At 43.6% G+C, this 14,161-nt stretch overlaps 1 protein-coding gene across 1 annotated transcript in view; it reads right to left on the minus strand.

Moving 5' to 3' along the window:
• The window catches only part of BMPR1A (bone morphogenetic protein receptor type 1A), a 72,326-nt gene extending 58,759 nt beyond the window's left edge, over positions 1–13,567 (minus strand). Inside the window, exon 1 of the mRNA XM_071564208.1 lies at positions 13,392–13,567. The gene's annotated coding sequence lies outside the window, so the exon portion shown is untranslated. The remainder of the gene's footprint in view (positions 1–13,391) is intronic.
• Positions 13,568–14,161: the final 594 nt, after the last annotated feature.

Below are 14,161 nucleotides of genomic sequence, written 5' to 3' on the forward strand. Positions count from 1 at the left end.
TTCTTTTTGTGATGTATCAGAATAAAAACCCTATTCAGATGCCTCTCTTATCTAGGGAATATGAGCACTTTAAACAACTTTTTATTTACTGCAAATACACTTAAATTTCCTATACTTCACTTTGGAGAAGGCAAAATATAGTCATTTTGCTTCTATGGATCATATATGATAATATTTTGTCTTTCAGATTACACAAAACTCAGACACTTAAATTTTCCCCCAAAGGAACCTCATTTATCTGTCTACAGAATTTTATTTCAAACTTGTAATCTGTGTCAAATAATCAAAATTTAAATCAAGTATTTTCTGTGTTACTCAGCCTTTGTCTATTAACTTTAAGGTAACAGAAACTGTCGGACATATTCCAGCAAACCTACAGCTATTTTTCTTTTAGAATATATTTAATAACGCTTAGTCATTGGAATAAAATTTATTCAAATTGTCATTTAGAAGTGGAAGAGCAAGTATGTTTATACATTAAAACTGAAGCTCAGAACACCATAACATGATTACCTGACAGCTATTAAATGGCCTGCAAGAAGTTATTAGTGTTGATTCTCCTTCAGAAGGCCAATGTAACAGTTCCACCCTTGGCATCCTCCCTATGGTTTTACTTTGTTGTGTCTTTTTTTAACATAAACTTCCCTGGTCACTCCCCCAGGTCGTGTTTTGGTCTCAAGACCTATTATTGGGATATTTCACACAACAACGACACACAAAGAAAATTAAGACAGTCCTAAAACTACAAAGTAATCCCAAAGGCTTTAACAGGAGTTAAACCCAGTGTGCTAAAAATAACAAGTTGTATACATATTTTACTGAGGATTGTTTTCCAAAAGAGCAGATAGAAGACATCACTGTAATGTTTTATAAGGACATTCACAATATCTTTAGTAGTTCAGCTCAGCACAAGTTTCACGCCAGCAAAGATTACAACCAGTCACAGTGGGGCAGAGGAAAGGCCAACAAAAAACCACAAACCAAAACCAACCCAAAAGTTCAACCACCCCAAACTCACATTGCTGTTACAAACTAATTTTAAGAAATGAAAAGCAGTGCCAGGAAATATACCTGCTTAGAACAATTTTAATGTTTTCACAATCACCAACTTGTTTGAAAACTACAGCCCGCATATCACAAAAACATACACATACAGCAAAACAATGATACAGAATTGACACAAAACAGATCACATAAAGTACTGCTAAAAACGAGTATTGAAATGGAAAATGTCTCCAACTTCTTATGTACTACTCTTGGGTATATGAGCAACACAGAGCCTGACAGGTGTCATTCCAAACAAACTGTGCTTTAGAACACACTTGATTTTCTATGAGAAATGTGACTGAACATCACTAACTGCTTTAGCAAGTGCCAGTTTAGACACTGATCACTGACATACCCCTGGATAAGCAGTCCCACCGAGCTGTGCCTCTGTTACTGCTTCCACAAGAGAATCTTCTGAAAGGTGTACCAAAATTACTGGTTATTTTTAATGTATACTTTTAGAAACCTGAAACCAAAATTAAAAACTCAACAGTATTGGCAAATTTCTTTGCACAACAATAAAGTATTTCCCAATACACCTTCCAAAAGCAGAGATTCTGGATGATAATACTTCCTTTTGAACAGAAAACCCAGTGCAGAAGACTAGCATTCATCAAGCCCAACATTTTCAAAAACAAGTGAATTTGCAACAAGCAGTTTGTACAGAATCTGATTTCTGTTACAGTGTAATGGGTTCAGTAGGTGGAAGGAGGAGTGTGGACTGCAAACACACTGGTGTACAAACATGTGACTGCATTGGGTACTCCTCTGAGCTGCTCAGGCATTTCAACACTGTATTTTTAGATTATTCTCTCATACCAACTGCACTGTTATGATGGCATTTAATTCCATTATGCCCATTGTCAAAAAGCTAATCTTCTGCTTCAGCTGCAGCAGTTCTTTGAAAAATACATTTTTAAAGGCTGTATTTAATTCTCAAACATACTTCCCCATTTATAGCCAGGAGCCAGTTTAGTGTAGTACAGAGAAAGGAGCATCCACATTTCACTTGCTGGATGCTTTGTCCCTTCATGCTCCTTTTGACCAACTGTAACAATCCTTGGATTTGGGAATAGCACACCTGTTGTTATATCTGTCCCTGCTATATAAAGATTTCTTTGTGCCTTCTCTGTTCCACTAAAGCCAAGGTTACATGAGGAAAACAGAAGGAAAAACTTGGCTGAATTGATCCCTTCTGCCCTGTCAGTGGTGCCAAACACACACCTATGGTATTTCTGGTTCTTAAAACTCAAGTGATTCTTTCATCTCAGAATTTCCTCTCCATTCAGGGTAAAAAAAGAAAGTCATTGCACATCAAACAAATTGCACTACGAGCAGCAGATGTAGGGAGGCCTCGTTTCCTACAGATTTATGTTCTATTTTGGTCTGTATTTTTCCCAATGTAATTGCCCTAGCTCACTCTATATATCCTGTATGATTTCACTCTCCCTGTCCTTAGCAATATATCCATTTCCCCACTCTCACACATATTCTTCTGACCACAGTTCTCTCTGCCTTTCCCTCCCACATCCTCTGCTGTCAAACATCATGTCTTGCTGGCTGGACAGCACATGCGTATTGACTTTCCCCTTATCAGGCATAACAAGTTTACTGAACACTTCTGATTCTAACATGGAAGGATGTTACCATCTGGGGACATGAACACAGTTCAAGACCTTTGAAACTGAAACAGTGTGACATCCACTCCATAATCTTAGCAGACATCTCATCTTCACACCTACTGATACATGAAGCTTGTCTTTGATGTTTTAGGTATTAGAAATGTGTCAACATCCAAAACTTTACCTACTACATCAGAACCACTTAATGAAACCATAAAACAAAGGACTCAACTGCAAAAGAAGAGCAAAGAGGAATGTGGGGATGAAAAAGCAAGGATTCTGACCAATTCATGTTTCCTTTGTGGTCAGAGGATATACATGATACACACTACAAAGTTACATGGGATCACCAACATTCAAGCCAATTAAAAAAAAAAAAGAGTTTCAAAACAGGTAACATTTCCAAACAGCAGCCTTACCCACTACACCACAACTAAGCTGAACCTGGAAGGGGCACTCTTGTCCTGCGTGCCAACACCAACACTTGGTCTGCCCCCACAACTGCAGCTACTCTTGCAAGAAGTGAAGCATAATGGGGAAAAAATGGCAAAAAAGGGTAACTGCCTCTCAGCCAGTTTCAATTCCTACAGCATCAGAGGAGTGCCAGTCAGTGCTGCTGCAAAGGAAACGACAGGGACGCACCAAGGTGGCGTGAACAAGGAGTAGAACTGGCCCTTCGAGTGCACCCGGCTGCTTGGCTGCTTATCTGTAGCACAGAACTGCCCTCTTCATCTGGCAGCTCATTATTCATCCAGCAGACATCAATGGAAGTCTACCTGGCTGTGCTGCTCCAGTCCTTAGGAAATTATATTATCAATCTTTCCACACTAAGTAAAATAAAGTACCTGAACAGAAAATGTTCAAGATAAGGCAGATACAAAAAAACATGTTACTTCACGTTTGATGGCAGCATCATTAAAGCAAACCCAATGAATGTGTCAACGAAGGCAGCTCGGTGCCAGTGCAATATTAAAAAAGAAAAGCTGTAGGCGTTACAGACACTACCAAATGCAACAGCAGAGGAGCTGACGTGCCTGGGTGCGTGTGGGTGTCATAAAAGGCCTATGAATTAACCTGCTGCACTGTGGCAGATGTCTAGCCAAGCACTCTGCTTGTGACACCACCTGCTATCAGACCAGTTGGGGAGGAAGGAGGAACAGAGTTCTCCCTTGCTCCATCCAGAAGCCTGTGTAGTTCCCGACCTACAGCCAGACCCAAGTGACTGTGCTATTGCCACCAGCACACACATCTGTCAGCAAATCTGGGTGCTCACAAATCTGCACAGGCCTTTCATCCCCAGCTACATATTCTGGCAGCGACTCTTAGACTGAAGTATTTGCTGTGAGGAAGGAAAGAAACGCCCCACTTTACACTCCTTGTAAACCTGCCATTCCCTTACACTGTGGAGGGAAAAAACCAGTGGTGAGAACCATTCATCAGTTTCTTAATTTCATTTAAGGTTTGATAGATTACTATCATCATTTCCCTCTCTGCTGTTTCTCCTTCCCTAACTGAAGAAGCCCAAGTTTATTTGGTGCTGCTGAGGGAAAAGAAAAATCAAACCAGAACAAAAAAATTACCTTCTAGTTTTAATGGGACTGTTGAAATTATGTTACCAGAAGGACATAACATACATGTCCATATATAATGAATGTGTACAGCTGCATAATCACATTTTAAAAAAACCTTACAATTACTTCATAGAATGCTGCTTCAAAATGGGCTTAAATTCACTTAAGCCTGTGCTGATTGCAAGAAGCGAAGTGCTGGCCCTCCTCCCTCCTTACTCCTCATAGGGTACTACAGTGAGCTGGAACTACTGAAAACCCCAGGGGATTTTTTTTAGGGTTAGTTTACAGCTAACTTAGCAAACATATCCAACCTCCTACATGGCCACAACTACAAAAGTGACAGTGGAAACACACAAGCAAAAAGATGAGAGATAAAAATAATTTCAATACCATAAGCAGATAGGTTCAATCTCAAGTCAGAGCTTCAAAGTAAAGAGCTGTTTGGAAAATTATTCAGGATATCTACAAGTGTTAATACCTAATTTAGAGCCTATTACTGTTTTTCCTCTGTTTGAATTAAATTACATTGCACTTACTGCACCTCATCCGGTATTTTATCATCTGGGCATTCAATACTGCTACAGCCAATTTACAATACCTGTATCAGCCACAACTTTCATCACCTCACAATCCACTCCCCCTTCCATACTATTTCCAAACACACAGAATAGAACATGCTTCGTTGACTTGCTTCCAGTAAGGCTGTCAGCACCTCTCTGCCACAGGGGTACCTGCTGAGCTTTTCCTGGCAGCCCAAAACTGGCCAGAGCCTTCTGGATGTGTCTTACTACTGCTGAACTGAAGGGCATCATCACCTTCCTCAGCCCGCCCACAATACCCATCCTAACACAGCCCAGGAGGCTCCTCCCCAGGTGCAGGGCTTTGCATTTCCCTTTGTTGGGCTTTATGAGATTCCTCTCTGCTCCCTCCAGTCCATCCAGGTCACTGTAAGGGGCTGCACAACCACCTGACCTGCCAAACACTCCTCCCAGTTCTGTACGGCCTTAGAGTGTAGTCTGTCCCCTCATCCAGGTCAGTTATGAAGATGTTGCACTGCACTGGAAACCCACCATGGACCCCTGGGGCACACTGATGGTGACTGGTCTCCAACTGCATTTCATGCTGCTGATCACAACTCTTTGAACATGGTAACCCATCCAGTTTTCAGTCTCTCTCACTGTCCATTTGTGTAGTCTGTCCTTTCATCAGTTGGCTGATGAGGATGTTACAAGCAGCATTGCCGCTACCCAAGATAAAAAATATCACTGCTCTGCACCGATTCACTGAGATGGTCATTCCACCACAAAACACCATCAGACACCCACCAACATCACCCATGTTGACCTGCTGCTAATCCTGACCCACAGCTTTCAACTGACTCCTCATTCACCCAAAAGGAAGAGCTTCATGGATTCCCCCTGTGCTCTCATAAAAAAAGGCAACACCCTGCATCTACCATCCCCCCAACCTGTCCTTCCTGGGGAGCCCAGAACCAGCCCCTGCAGCCCTCCAGCCATGCCAGCTGTCTCACCCCTCTGATTTCAACACAACTGCAGCCATGGCACTGCACACAGACCTCCGAGTTCTCCTGCTTGTGCCTAGCCTGCTCCACAACCTATGGAAAACAGAGTGAAATCCAAATAAGGTGTTTGATTTAGTCTGTTCAGATAGAACCTTTGCAATGGCTACACTTTAATAGCTTGAAACCTCATTTCACACCATGACAAAGTTACAGACACTGAAAGGAAAAACCAGCAGTGACAATGGAATAACAACTTACGGATGGATAGATATGCAAAGAGGTGCAATGCAGGTATATACAAACAGTTCTGTTGCTCCTATCCCAGGTAAGAAACCCTGTTAGAAGAGAGCTCTGGGCTCCTCTCCAGGACTCAAACCCAGCAAGCCTTTCTCACCATGCCACTGCTCCTCTACCCACATTCCCTGTTACCTGAGCCCCAGCCCCACTCCTGCTCTTTCAAATCCTCAGGAGACCCCATGATCTGTATTTATAGCCCGCTCGCAGCTTCTCTTCTCAGTGAAAGTAACCTGAAGGAGATTTATTTTCTTTTCAGTTGTTCTAAGCACACATAGTAAAAAAAATATGTTTCTGTAAACAATTACTTCTTCCAAAAGCAGAAACAGTTTGAAAACAATATACAAAATTTCTGAAAACCCTGACATTTATCTTACATAACCTCAAACTTTTTAATTTTGTCTAAAATTCTTTGAAGCAAAAGCCTTCTTGGTTCTTTCTACAGAGCAAGAAAACGTTTCATGCTCTTATATGAGCTAAATCACTCTTTACAATTCAAACTAACCCATTCTCAAAGACCTCCTTTAACATAGTAACTCTTAGTACTAAGTGGTAACTGATGAACACCAACATTGTCAAAACAGTAAAAAGAGGAAAAGAACATAAAGAAAATTTGCAATTACACATTTTTATAACCTGCTTAGTAGCTTACACTTTCTACCTGAAATGGTTTAATGTGCTGTGGATATCTACTTAAACATATTTCATGTGCACTGCAGTCCCAGGTAGCTCCTGGTGATTGGGATGCAGGAAGGAGCTTGCACAGAGCCCGGTAAACCCACAGCTCCCTGCTAGGCTGTCTCATCCATTCCTCTGGAGCAACACTGCTGGCCTTGGTTGGGAGCAAAACACTCGAAGCATTTGCAACAAACACTTCTCTCATCAGGGCATCCTCATTTCATATAGTTTTATTTGGTTATTTTTTGTGTAACCAACATCACTTCTGAAACTTAGTCAGTGGAAATTAAGATGCTTATAAAGAACAACCAAGAAAGAAAATCATAGATATTCTCTGTAGCAAACAAGGATACACATGATAGGTGCTTTAAGACAAAGAAATTCTTTTATCACCTCTTCCCTCCACTTCTATTCTCCCTGCTCCATCCCAGGCTAAGACTATTACTGACAGAATTAGAGAGATGCAAATATTATACAACAGCATTTGAAACTTTGAGAAAAACTCGAGTAATGCCATTTCTGCAGCGGAACCTCTGGCTGAGGAATGCACAGCTGCTGAGCAGATGTATAATTTCAGCATTTAGATTCCATTATTTCAAGGCAGTTTTTTTTTACTAGATGTTTTTAGATTTTCTATTTCCATCTGGTTTTTGACCTCCCTCAGTTTAGTCCCCTCTTCTCTGTTTTAGTTCATTACACCAAAATAATTTTGTAAATTAGAAACATCTTGACATTTAAAAACTTGTGAATTTGAAGATAGGTGGGGGAGTGAAACAGGGCCAGGGGCGGAACAAAAACAGACAGTTCAACAGAGGCTTGGGTTTGAATAAAAACTGTGTTGTCTGGGTTGGGTTTGATTTTGCAGTTCCTGGTTTAACCCAAATTGGCGAGTCCCTAACTGCATTCCTTCCATGAAATTTTACGAGCAGAAAACTGAAGAATATCAGCTATATGAGAATGTTTCTACACTTCGCCAGAGCCCTCAGCCATAAACTTCTGAGTAAAACAACATTCCAGGTTTTGATTCTTTTTAGACTCATAATAAATTAATGATCATTTAAGCTTAAAAAATCCCAACCCTCACCACGTACTAAGAGAACTTCACAAAACATACCAAGATTAGTGTAAATCAGTATCAGTGGCTGTCAAACCAATTCAGTAGAGAATTTATTAATGTAAAAGGAGTAAAATATTAAAAAAAAAATAAGGACTTTGCATTGATTAAAAAAATTTCCATTCATGTGACAGACTGGCCACAAAACCTACACGATTTTTAATTTCATTTTAGGCTCACAATAATAATTTGCCTGAGTGGGAAAGGGCATAATCCTCAATATTAATGAATGGCATACGAGTCAAAATACTACTATGGAAAATTTTCTATAGGACATTTTCACAAAAAAAAAAGGATGAAATGATTGTGAACTATAAACGTGGAAGATAAAATTAGAAAAATACATCTACACATTAAAACAAAAAAGACACATTTTTGTTCTGGGAGATTTATTGTTTGCTTTGTCTCCAAGAGAGGAGACATTCAAAACAAGTTTTAAAAAATTCTTTAAAGCAAAACTTCTCATGTCCTCTAACACCAGGGACATTTCTGTCCAACACTCAGTGCCACTACTGAATTTTTCATTACTGCTAAAATCCCTTCAATAATCTGGACAGAAGATAGTCCATGTTTTGGGCCCTGAGTCCAAGAAGGGCTGCACCTCCTAAACTGGCAGAGCCTTCCGGTGCCCTGTCCCAATCCAATCCCTCTTGAAATTAACTCTCAGTTGTCCAAACCAGTATCTGACAACTGCAAGGCCTGTTCCTCAGACAACACAGAGAGGGCTACAGGTGGGTTTCAGAAACCTTCTCCAAGGCACTCAGTAAAAGATTAATTTCCCTTCCACAAAGAAGGATATGCAGCCAGTAGGAGCACATTTTACACAGCTTTCTGGTTTTCTCATCACGTTTCTTGTCACTGAGGTTCATTCTGTCTTCTTCTGATAAATCACTCTTGTTCTCATACTACTCTCTAAGTTCTTTCATTCCCAAACATATGGGACAAGGAGATGACACAGTTTTTCATATTTCCAGTATCCATTTTTCCTGCTGAACAATTCCTCACAACTTGCCTGTTCATATTTCCTTTTTAAACCCTGTATACCCCTGCACAGAAACTGCACTGTGAATTTCCAACTGAACACTGAATAGCAAAAAGAATGATTAATATAGAAAATTATATTTGAGCTTATTCACCACTCCCATATCCTTAAAATTCTGACTCTGAGCACATAATGTACTAATTTGCACAACAAATCTTATGAGCAGAGTATTGATTCTCTGCATAAGTGAAATCTCTGATCACTTCAATCCTCCTAAGTCGTTTGAGCTCTGCCCACTGATTTCCAGTCAAGTTTGGGATCAGGCTCTCACAGAGGATGTATTAAGGCCTATAAATGGGTAAATGGTTTTATATGGTTTTTTTTTTCAAATAAAAAAACCCCAGTTCTTAGTAACTAACACTATGAAGACAAGAGAAAAGCAAATTGCTTCCATGAACCAGGTTTACATACCTTCTGAGGCTTTGATACTCCTCTAACTTATTGCTGCTATATATGCTTGTATTTTTATCAACCAAAACACGGGTAGACTGACAGTTTCCTCCTTAAGATGGCAAACTGAGGGAATACAGACTCTCAAAGAATTATTCGTTGCTTCCACACTTCATGCTAATAAAGTTGACTGAAGCCACCATGAAATGTAATGCAATTATCTGAGGACACACTGTGAAAACAAGGGATCTTAAATTTTTTAAAAAGCACTACTGCTGTTATAATAAATAATGTGAATTATGCTACAATACTGCAAAGCTGAATGCACAGATAACTCATCACATACTAAAACCTACTGTATTTTGGGAAATTCTACGTGGGGGAAAAAACGAGCATCATGCTTCAGGTATGCACCCTGTGAACTACTACACAGATTTTTGTCTTATCGAAACCTTTTGCAACATCTGAAGTTCACACCCTTCATGCTATTCGGGGCACTTTCCCCCCTCCCCAGTGAACAGGCACCCCTGAGTTTGGTACAGAACACAAGTACCAGCCCGGCTGGTGACTCACAGGAAAAGCTCCATCAGGCCAATCACTTTCACTGGAAAAACACGTGTCACTCACAGTCTGAAGTGGGGACACAACACCTGACCTTCAGTAACGACTCGTTGTGGCTTCTCCTTTCACAGTGCCCGTACAATCTGGAGATACCACCACAACCATGAACTAGAGGCTATTTGCCTACTCTAATACTTGTTCTGAATTTTGCTACCCAGACCATCATGAAACAGTAGTAAACATGACTGAAATGCTCAGAATTCAAATGAAATGGGGTAGCAACTCCAAGACACTCGTTAGAAAAACGGCAAGAAATCAAACTATCCGGATTATAAACCTGAAACAGAATGACCATATTCCTCACATCATTTGTGTACAGCTGAAACAACGGGGTGGTAACCAGAAACCCATGCACTTTATCACTACCACAATATAAAATTCTTCTCAATATATCAAATACACAACAACCTAAAGTGCTTCAGTGTCCTGAACCTACAACAATTAATTGAAAAATATATATTGAAGACTAGTAGAATAACTGCTGTGTTTTGCTTTGGGGGGGGGGAAATGGACATCAAATGCACCTAATACACTTTGTAAACATACCCAGCAAGGTGCTGGGAAGCCAATTCACAACAAAGGCCATCCTGACAAGTTGGCAGCTTGTCCCCCAGCTGATTGCCCAGTCAGTGGTGGGGCAGCTACTTGTTTCATCAAACTAAACCTCTTGGGGATTTACACACCCAGAGTACAACGTCCTGCACAAATGTTTCTGGACTGAATCCCTCACAAAATAGCTATTCCATAGATCTTCTCAAGAAGAATATTCAGAATGCTAAAATTATGTTTTCTCTACAATGAAGAAAAATGAGATGACTTTCAACTTTTTACCCAATTCCAAGGATCACCCAGCCTACTCTTCACACTACTGCTAAAGGACATAATACAGCCTGTTAAGGTTTACATTCATTGTCAGTTTTAAACACTTTCAGGTGTAAGTCAAACTACTTTTTGCTTGAGACTAGTGAGCCCTCCTCAACAGACTTCACAGCAACTCTTAAGGGATTGCAAAAAAAAACAAGCACCACAAAAACCAGACCAATCCTGTTTTCCTCTTAAAGCAATAACCATTGAGGAAGGCATGGAAGACATCATTGCAACTGGGAACCATCAGCACAAGTGTGGTGGGGAAACTGCAGAGGATTCTGCAGATCTTGCCCAAGAAAGAAAAAGCAGCAGTGAAACAACAAATTTGTTGTCAGGCACACTCTTTGCCCACCCCCAAGTCCCACATTTTGGGAACACCAGCAAATGAAACAAGGCTTCAAGTCCTCCATCTGTACCCACATACAACTGATACTTTAAAATTGCTGAGTTCCTCCAGTCATTTATTTACAGATGACAGTAAGATAACATATCTTACAGTAAGTTAAGTGAAGATAACAAACAGAAAATCAGTGAAGAAATCCCAGACACTCCACCTATGCCCTCTTTTTACTGAGGAACTAAGAAATACCTCATGCTTTCCCAGATTATCAGACAGATGTTCAACTGATGCTTGACATAAGCAGGGAGAAATAAACATAAAACTTTTCCTGCCACATACTGACTGGTCTCATTGGTCCATCTGTGCTTTTCAGCAATTTACCAGAGAAGTTCCTGCAGCTCCGTGTGTCAGACCTTCACCTACTCTTGGAAATTGACACTGTCCTCATCATAAAAGTTACCAGCCACAATGATCGACAAAAAAAAAAAGGAGGCACTCTTTTCGTTTTGTTTGTTTGTTTGTTTGCTTTTAAGGGCTTTGGGGAAGATGGGTTTGTTTCTCTTAGAAAGCCTGGTTATAGCAACATTAGTGCAAGCACCAATATCTGTTCTTAGCTCCCACCTGTGAAGGGAATGTGCTCAGATCCTCCTATCTACATGTTTATTCCCCTTCTCAGTTACACCGACTAGTTCACAATTTAGGAGAGATTCCAGTAATTAGGACATATTTAAGATCACTCTTTTTGTTTTTAAATACTTAGAGACATGGTTTAGTGATGGTCGAACTTGATAATCTTCAAGGTCTTTTCCAATACAAATGATTCTGTGATTCTATGAAAATAGCCTGGACTGATTTTTTGTTATAAAAAATATAAGTTAGTAAACATTTAGTAAGTCCTTCCCTACTTCTTTCACATTCCACAGCCACAGAGCAGCCAGCAGGGCAGTCTAAGGATTGGCAGTTGAATCTTGCAGGTACGTGAGAAGACCCTGCATAAAATTTCAAACCAGAACTCAAAGCCTACCAGGTTGTATGTCTCCATACAAATACATATAAAATACACAACTCCTCCTCCCAAAATGTGGTGCATCACCTAAGAAAAAGTTACAAAAGGAACAAAAGTACAAGAACAAAAGACAAATACATTGCCAGCAAGAGTTTTATCCAGACTGCTACAAATGCCACAATATGGGGCATTTCTGGCTATGGACTGGACAAAGTCTCTGAATGCAAATGGCTCTCATGCTTTTTATTCCATGACAAGATTCTACTACAAATCAGGCAAGTCTTCCTTATCGACAAAAGCAGCTTCTCTACCCCTGCAGGTAACAGGCAAGTTAGTGCACTAACTTGATAAAAGAGCTCAAAGATAATTAGCTATAGGCAGAGAACACAATGGGTAAATTCGGAGGGAATCAATTTACTGGGAAGAACCATCACACAACTTTTGTCACAAATTAAAAGGCAACTGCTGAAAGGAAATACCACAACTTACTACCATTCCCTGCTGCTGAATACACTCTTAATTTTACCAAAACAGCATCAGAGGGTCGTTGATTGAGAGGCAGTAAAAAGCTATTTATGCTTTAGAACCCCGCTCAATAGATTCTGTAATCAGTTATGAAAACAGCGTTGTTAATCGCTCCTCAACAGCACCATCTTTCACTACGAAGGCACAGGAGAAAATGTGGGGTTTTGATTTCTTCAGAAGGCTTTTTGTTGCGCGTCGCTATGCGGCAAAAACCGATTGGGAAAGCGGGCGCCCAGCTCCGCTCACGGCTCGCACAAAGGGGAGGCGAAAGCACCTCGTTCCTCATACCCTTCCCACGACGGCGGGCGCTGCCGCCCGGTCGGGCCGGGGCCGCTCGGCAGCGGGCCCGGGATTACAACACCGGGAAGGGAGGGAAGGATCGCCGGGCCGGGAGCGCTGCGCCGGCGCTGCCCACGCAGGACCCGCCGGGCCGAGCAGCCCCCGCGGCGCCCCCGGCCCGACCCCGGCAGCGGCCGCAGCGCCCCCAGCGCTTTGGCGGGGCAGGGCCGGCGGGCTGGGGCACCCACCGGACCCGGGGCAGCCAGGCCGGGCCGGCGGGACCGCCGCGGGGGGCCGCGATCGACCGCAGCCCCCGCCGGGCCCCGCCCGGGCAGGGGTAGGGGCAGGGGCAGCGCGGCGGCGGGAGCGCCCCCGGCCGGGACAGGCAGCGGCAGCGGGGCCGGCGCGGCGCTGCCCGGGGCGCCCCGGCGCTCCCGCACGGCCAAGGCCTCCGCGGCCCGGCCCGCACTCACCGGCCGTGGGGGCTCCTCATCCTCCGCACGGGCAGGGAAGGCGAAGGGGGGCCCGCTCCCCGCCGCGCTCCGCGGGCCGCTCCCGGGGCCCCGACGGCTGCGCTCGGACGGGGGCGAAGGCGGGTGCGTGTCGGGCGGGGGAGGGCGGGTCGGGACGGGACGGCGCGGGCTCGGCGCAGGCTCCGTGTCCCGGCGGGCGCTCCCGGCGCGTCCCCGCGGGGCGGGGCGGGAACGAGCCGGATTCCAATCACTGCAGCCGGGCGCGCGCGCGGCGGGGGCTCGCGGAGAGGCGGGAGCACGCGCGCGGCGGGGGCTCGCGGGGAGGCGGGAACGCGCGCGCCGCCCCCGCGCCAGTGTCCGTCAGCACGTGCTGGGGGCGGGCGGCGGGTCCCGGCCGGGAAAGGTGGCCCGGAGGAACCGGCCGGGCCTGCTCCTCCTCCCCCGCAGCCCCAGCGAGCCCGTCCTTATCCTGCCCCGCCGCCCAGCAGGGCTTTCCCGGGGAAGGAGCTCCTCTAGGAAAGGGCAGGAAGGTGTGAGAGTAGGAAGTGGCCAGGTCGGTGTCATGGAAGCACTGCTGGCCGAGAAGAGGGATCGAGACAGGAGAGGCGGCTGCGGCTGGGTTGGCTGCAGGGCCGGGAAGCTCCATCCAGATGCTGGTGGAGTTGGCGCCATGGAAAACGGAGGAGCTGCCAGGATTCGCAGAGTAGGTGGGATGGAGGATTAGCGGAGCAGCTTTGATGTGAATTCAAGGGGGCCTGTATGTGAGCTGG

This window comes from Pithys albifrons, chromosome 9 (assembly GCF_047495875.1).
Source record: "Pithys albifrons albifrons isolate INPA30051 chromosome 9, PitAlb_v1, whole genome shotgun sequence".
NCBI classification, from domain to species: Eukaryota; Metazoa; Chordata; class Aves; order Passeriformes; family Thamnophilidae; genus Pithys; species Pithys albifrons.